Consider the following 8,118-nt stretch of genomic DNA (forward strand, 5'->3'; position numbering starts at 1 on the left):
AACTCCGCAGACATACCGCTGTGCCACTGGGGGCCAATACAGATTGCAAACGTTTAATTGTTTGCTTATTTAAACGTTCTTAACACATTGGCTGCAATGTAACCCCCACCGGTGAGTCACAGACAATTATGTTTCAAAGCCAAATTGCTCTTGTGACATATGAGTTTGGGACACCTTTTGAATGATTCATTTTATTTATTATGTTGCAAACAACGTGTTAAATTCTATAAGTAGCTGGTTTTTTCTGTTTTGCATAATTCACTCATTTGACGAATTACACCTGTTTTTTTTTTACGCCCTTATGATAATTAAACTACATGAATGAAAGTCCGTTAAAATGTTAATAATGAGCTTATTTTTACGCCGCATTAACTTACAGTGAAGTTGAAATCTGTGCCGTTACGAAACGTTTACATGTTGTTTTTTTCGCGATTACCATCGTTGTGAGAAGTCAGATTCCCCCTGGCGACTAAGCGGTAAGTTTGACATTTAACCTACCATATAGCTAATGAATAAAAAAAAAAATATTGCTTCTGGTCGTTGAGAAAGTTCGTGTGTCGTAAAATACCGAGTTTATTATTATTATTTTTTTATTATAAGTGAATTTGTTTGTTTGCAGTTAAGCACAAAGCTATACAATAGTCTGTGTTGTGCCCATCACGGGTATGAAAAGCTGGTTTCTAACATCGTTCGAAAGGTTCCAACTCCTTGGTATCAAATAGAATGTAGTCTGATTGTTTGTTTGTTGAATTTCACGCAAAGCTCCTCTAGAGCTACCTGCGTAAGTCGTCTTTAATGTTCAAGTGATAAACTAGAGGGAAGACAGCTAGCCAATATCACCCACGGCCAACTTTAGGCCTACACTATACCAACGAATAGTGTGATTGACCGTCACATTATAATGTCTCTACGGCTGAAAGAGCGATCATGTTCGGTGACGGGATTCTAACCCACGACCCGCAAATTAAGAATCGAGTTCTTTAATCACCAGGTCTACTCTGGTTATATCGTCGGTCCAGATTTTTTACTGAAGAGGTTGAATGTCTGTTTACACTGGTAAGTTTATGTATAGTTTATGGATATTTATGAATTAGTTGAAAAGCGCCACCAGGTAGGAACAATACGAATTGGACCTGTTAGTATGCTATTCAACGCAAAACGTAACACGTTATTTAGAAAAGGCAGGAAGTCTGGTTTGGTAAATTTACAATAATAACGAATAATGATGTAAAAAGTAAAAGCGGTTGCTGATGGTCGATTGCCTTTCTATGACCAGTGGTTTCGGAATTACGGATGATATCCCGCCATCTGGCTGGACCAGTGAAAAATGTGCTACGACGGGAATCCCTAACTGGATAGAGGAGAAAGCCTGTGATTTGGCCGGTGCTAAACCCCTCTAGCATGTAAATAAAACCAATCAACTGAATGTGTTACCTCAAAGGTAATGAGGATGCTTTATTCGGTATCATAACATAATGACTCGGTTCAAGAGAAGGGCCCAGTTATTATGATGCCAAAATGACTCGAGTTAAGAAGAGGACCTAGGAATTATGATGTCAAAATGATACCAGGAAAGTAAAACTTTTAAATAAATGTACTGCTTTCTACCGTTAATTATAAGTTAGCGTCTGCGTATGAAAGTTGCACGAAGCTATTTAACAACCCCGAGTTTTAACACCTATGAACTGCTCCGAGGGGTTGAGGTTTGAGTCGCGACAGAACTACTACATATAATCATTGCTGCTCATTATTTTGTTCCAGTGAGAGGCTTATCATGAATGAAGTGTGTTCTACATTCATTACGTTCTACACGACCCTTGCGAGATTCGTAACATACTAGTGGAGAATTAAAGCGCGCTAACCACTGTAAAGAAACCTAATAGACCTTATGAGCTAATTTAATGAGACAGTTGTTCTCCTTAAGGTTCTGATGCTCTGGGTTCAGAGTCATCATCATCTCTGTCATTACGGCTGAATTACATGATTTGTTTAAGGTTTTGCTGCACTAGGTTCAGAGTCATCGTCTTGGACAACATGTCTGAAACAGTTGTACTTCTTAAGGTTCTGATGCTCTAGGTTCAGAGTCATCATCATCTCTGTCATTACGGCTGAATTACATGATTTGTTTAAGGTTTTGTTGCACTAGGTTCAGAGTCATCGTTTTGGACAACATGTCTGAAACAGTTGTACTTCTTAAGGTTCTGATGCTCTAGGTTCAGAGTCATCGTCTGCGATACACAAGTGTTTCAGATGTGGCTGACCATGGTCGTAAATTGAACTTACGTAATTGAGCTTATTTTGTGTGGCTATTTTACAGTACTTACAACCTTAGTTGAAGTTGGTCAAACGTTCTGTTCCGGGAGAAGCACATTCGCAGATGATATTAAATAACTCTGGCCACGTCAACGTGAAAACTGGAAAAACATAAAATCATCATCTCTGTCATTACGGCTGAATTACATGATTTGTTTAAGGTTTTGTTGCACTAGGTTCAGAGTCATCGTCTTGGCAACATGTCGACTCTGAACCCAGAGCATCAGAACCTTAAGGAGAACAACTGTCTCAGACATGTTGCCCAAGACGATGACTCTGAACCTAGTGCAACAAAACCTTAAACAAATCATGTATTTCAGCAGTAACGACAGAGATGATAACTCTGAACCTAGTGCAGCAAAACCTTAAAGAGAGAAAAAGAGAAATTTTAGTTTAATAGTTATAAAAAAATTAAAAACAAACCACATTTAGAAAAATCCTGTTTTCGATTGAACCGGATAAATAACCTTCAAACTAACAAATTAACCAAATAGTAAAACTTCATTTGTTCTACGCGCAAATTAACTTCTTCGAAACGTTAATAAATAGGTTACGCCCCACATGGTTTACGAAACGGTGTTAGCGTAAGTTCTTCCTGCCTTCACTCTTCTTAGACGAAAAAAAAAAATCCCTCACTGCAACATTAGGACTTATGATCTGACATTAAACACAGCAAGTGCATGTATAAGGGGAAATTCTTACATACGTTTTGTGAAAACATATTTCACATTTGTTGAGACGGCTGATGACTAATGATACACTTGGTAATAGGTACCAAAGTAGGCGCATAAGAGTCGCGTGAGAAATATCAACGACTGAATATTTTCATTGGCGCCATGGTTTACGATATAAGCACTGCAGGTGTTTTAATAGCGTAGATATACAATATCCCTCGAGATGAATGCAGGTTCTTGTTGTAGCCTGTCACCCGTTAACTTCAATTAAGAGTTCTCAATGCCTTCGTGTGCGCCGCGGTAGCTTCTATTGATCACCGCGAGAGAGCGCGCGCGATGTCTTCTTATCGTGCGTATGAGAGTGGGAGGGGTGCTGTTGCTATAGGAACAGACAAAAACCGCTGCGTGAAGAAGCATTAGGCACGATCGGTACGTGTAGAAGCAGTCCACGAGCGTTATACGAATACCACTTAGAAACACACACACACATATCGTTTGAGGTAGATTCATTGAGACCATGGGTTTGAGGTGGAAGACTGAAATTAAGAACAGAAGATAGCCTTTCACACAACTGGCGTTTCATTCATTGTTATCAAGTTCGTGGTTACATCGTTCCTCTCCAGAAAGGTGAGACCCAACAGTTCAACAACAGTTTGTTTGTTTTTATTATGTACAAAGCTACACATGGGCTATCTGTGCTCTGCTCACCACGGGTATCGAAACCCGGTTTCTAGCGTTGTAAGTCCGCAGACATACCGCTGTGCCACTGGGGGGGGGGCGTTCAACAACAGAAAGGTAAGATTCAGTTTTTTACCTCTAGAAAGGTGAAATTCAGTTGCTCAACTCCAGAAAGGTGAGATTCAGTTGCTCAACTCCAGAAAAGTGAGATTCAGTTGGTCAACAACAGAAAGGTGGGACCCAGCTGGTCAACAACAGAAAGGTAAGATTCAGCTTTTTAGCTTCGGTAGGTGAGATTCTATTAGGTGTCATAAGGAAGTAATGTTTGTCAGCCAGCTAGTTTGTGGCACTGTTTACGTGGTACCTTCTTGCCTCAAAAGGTGAGATTCAGTTAGTTGCTATTAAGAAGTCAGTTAGTTTCTGAATGACTCCTATCACAGAAAGTATCTAGTACTATCTGTAGAGTAAGATCAACTCAGAACTACCACAGAAAGTATCTAGTACTATCTGTAGAGTAAGATCAACTCAGAACTATCACAGAAAGTATCTAATACTATCTGTAGAGTAAGATCAACTCAGAACTATCACAGAAAGTATCTAGTACTATCTGTATAGTAAGATCAACTCAGAACTATCACAGAAAGTATCTAGTACTATCTGTAGAGTAAGATCAACTCAGAACTATCACAGAACGTATCTAGTACTATCTGTATAGTAAGATCAACTCAGAACTATCACAGAAAGTATCTAGTACTATCTGTAGAGTAAGATCAACTCAGAACTATCACAGAAAGTATCTAGTACTATCTGTATAGTAAGATCAACTCAGAACTATCACAGAAAGTATCTAGTACTATCTGTAGAGTAAGATCAACTCAGAGTATTTGTAAAGTATAACAGAAGTTGTTTTTAGATATCTGATAAAAAAGTATTTTTAAACTACAGCACTCTTTCATAATGTTTTTTTTAAAGAAAAACACTAGGTTATCATAATTAAGATACATCAGGTAGAAAAAAACACTAGATTATCATAATTAAGATACATCAGGTAGAAAAACACTAGATTATCATAATTAAGATACATCAGGTAGAAAAACACTAGATTATCATAATTCTTGAGTTTTCCAAATTATTAAAGAAAGAAAACAGCTTCTTGAAATTATAACAAATTTGTGGATTATTATATCTTTAATGGTGTTTATACTAAGCACACTAGAGCATTCTTAAATATCCCATTTTGTGTGAAAGATTACTCAGGCCTGCGAATTTAAACTTCCTATAAAAGTTTTTTTGGTTTTAATAACGGATTTTCCATAATTTTTTCCATTAATTTTTTTCTATCACGTAAGGATCAAATTATTATTTTGTTTTCCGCAATGAACATTTTTGATTATTATGTTTAGGTTCTAGAACGATCTATAAGACTTTCACGTCGCGATTGGTCTAGAGAAATCTATAGCCAGTGGTTGTCAACATTTTAAGCATAACACAATGTAACCGGATTTCAGTGAAAATGATTCACTTATGTAAAAATACGTATGACGTTTTGTGAAAAATCTGTACATGATGGAGAAAAATGGATATCATTTTCGAATTCAGCTTGTGAATGTTGGAAAATACTTCAAAGCTCTAGAAGATACAGCTTCAAGAATAAATACTACAAAACTTTATATTAATCTATCTAAAAATAAACTTGTCCTATTTTTACAACGTGTTTTATCTATTAATTATACGCATTAATGATAATTGTAGTGTATAAATGAACTTTAATTTTATAGGACAATTGAACGTAGTGAAAAGTTAAAACTTGCTGTTTCTGATGGGTCACAATGTAGGTGTCGCTTTGCTACCTTTACGATATTGTGATTTTAATATTTTGTCAAAATGGCTATGCAAAAAATAATTTTTAAATGTTTAAAAAAAGTTGTACAGGACAGTAACACCGGTCGCAAATAAATGGGTGGGGGGTCTAGGGTGTCCTCCGGTGGAGATTTGGGAGTTAAGTCCCCATAAACGGGGAGACCAGGGAGCTAAGTCCCATGTGCTGCTGACTGTTTGCCCTTACTATACCCACTTGTTTTAAATCTAGCCATAGAGATAACTAGATTTATTATTATTAGAGAATCTTAGACTTAAGTGTAATTAGTCAGTTTGAAAAATAGCTAAAATGCTGTTTTACTTTCGTTACTATTCTTTATTTTCATCCATTATAGCATTCGATAAACTATGATTATCATTTTTATTTTAGTATTTTACTAATTGCTTTCATTACACCACTATATGAGGCCTACTTTGTTTATTTACTTCGATCTTCAAAGCAGTACTGAGCCGTGAATACGGCGAAATTAGTATGTCGAAAGGGGATTAACAAATTAAGAACTAGCAGAGCCCTCTACGTCATATCTTCTCCACAGAAATTTATGATTTGTCGAAGAAAGGAAATTAACAAATAGTGACGATGCAGGATTTCAAGACTTCTAACTAAGACACGTTTGTAACTAACGTTCCTTTCTCTTTCATGAAAAGTGTAAAAACGATTTATATACGCCGGGACTGAAAGTACTCATTTCTACAAAAATGTAGTTATAAACATCAAGCGCTTAATTTTATTTTATATATTATTCTTTTTTTTTTTTTTGCGATAATTAGTAGTGGCTTCCACCACCAGGTGTAAAGGCAAACTTTCTTCCAGGCGCTGAGCAATTTCCTGCTTACAGATTTCATTTCCGCTTAGCTATTTCATTCTCGCCTTCTACAATTTTCTATCAAAAGACGTTCTGATCTTTATTCGTGTTCGATTCCTGATATCCGGGTTTCTGTCATTGAGTTCTACGTGTGTAGTATGTTATAGAACATCTCGCTGTTTCTCGACTATCACGACAACCCTTTTATTCAGCATATTTTCAGTAGAAATGTGTGTGTGTCGATTTTCATTAAACAATTCAAATTTCATATATTTTGAATTCGCATCGTATGAGAATCTGTACATTTAAAAAAAAATGTTTTATTATTTTTCAGAAGTCTTTTATTTATTGACATTTGCCGAAAAGTTTAGTTCAGCGTATCAAATCATAAAACTTTTTTCTTTTTTGGGGGGGTGGGGGGGGGGACGAGAGGGGACATCTTTGAAAAAATTCATTAAATAAAATTTTACTTCTGACAACAACATTGTTTTTTTTGTAATTGAAATAACTTCTAAAACTTAACCGATTACTTTGTAATGAGTCGACTTTTACCTCGATTTTATTAGAAGAGACCGAGGAATCGGTTCATCTACATTTGGTCGTTACTAAATATTATCTGAGGAACGGTTTGAGTCGGTTTCTTTTGGATCACACATTCGTTGTTACTAAATTTCTTACAAAACAATTTCAAGCTTTTACAAGAATTCAAATTTCTGAAAATCTCTACAGATCACTCCACATCAATTATGAAACAAAATTAACCATTCAATAACAATTCGGGAATTTTTGGCACTATTTAAATCAGCTCTTATTTTCTTAGACAAAACAGTATTTCAAACATGAAGGGTTTAACCTTCTTCTTCTTCTACTGAAGTATTTTATTACTCGCTCCTGACGAGGTAATGTCCATCTTTCTAAGATGATTGGACTTTGAACTTTCATAAATTAAGTAACATTCTATACGTTCTTATGGGCTTTTTATTGGATTTCATATTTAAATGATTGAATGAGAGGAATTTGACAGAAATGTTTCCAATTTAAAATGTATTTCTGGTAAATATATTATGGTTATCTCTTGTCTTTACTGACCAGAGAGAAGGTGGTCAGTGAGCAGTACCCAATCATTCACCATCCATGCCACTTCATCCACAGTTTAAAGTCCGGCGATTATTTTGTGGTATTGCAAGGATTCAAATCCGGTTTACCAGCTCCAAAATTCAGAGCTCTACCATGTGGTCAACCCTACGCCCCAAATATAATTTCATCAAATTTCGTAGGCCTCTGTCCTCTTCCTGTCTAAAGAGCTAACTTTTTCTCTGCCTGTCTAAAGAGCTATCTTGCTTTCCTCTGCCTGTCTAAAGAGCTATCTTACTTTTCCTCTGCCTGTCTAAAGAGATATCTTACTTTTCCTCTGCCTGTCTAAAGAGATATATCTTACTTTTCCTATGCCTGTCTAAAGAGCTATCTTACTTTTCCGCTGCCTGTCAAAGAGCTATCTTACTTTTCCTCTGCCTGTCTAAAGAGATATATCTTACTTTTCCTCTGCCTGTCTAAAGAGCGATCTTACATTTCCTCTGCCTGTCTAAAGAGATATCTTACTTTTCCTCTGCCTGTCTAAAGAGCGATCTTACTTTTCCGCTGCCTGTCAAAGAGCTATCTTACATTTCCTCTGCCTGTCTAAAGACATATCTTACTTTTCCTCTGCCTGTCTAAAGAGCGATCTTACATTTCCTCTGCCTGTCTAAAGAGATATCTTACTTTTCCTCTGC

General features: G+C 36.4%; 1 protein-coding gene across 1 annotated transcript in view; it reads left to right on the forward strand.

Annotated features, from left to right (window-relative positions):
* Window positions 1-3,275: 3,275 nt before the first annotated feature.
* LOC106475848 overlaps window positions 3,276-8,118 on the forward strand; it is a 10,655-nt gene continuing 5,812 nt past the window's right edge. Inside the window, exon 1 of the mRNA XM_013936521.2 lies at window positions 3,276-3,614. The gene's annotated coding sequence lies outside the window, so the exon portion shown is untranslated. The remainder of the gene's footprint in view (window positions 3,615-8,118) is intronic.

This window comes from Limulus polyphemus, unplaced genomic scaffold (assembly GCF_000517525.1).
Source record: "Limulus polyphemus unplaced genomic scaffold, Limulus_polyphemus-2.1.2 Scaffold9273, whole genome shotgun sequence".
Lineage (NCBI taxonomy): Eukaryota > Metazoa > Arthropoda > Merostomata > Xiphosura > Limulidae > Limulus > Limulus polyphemus.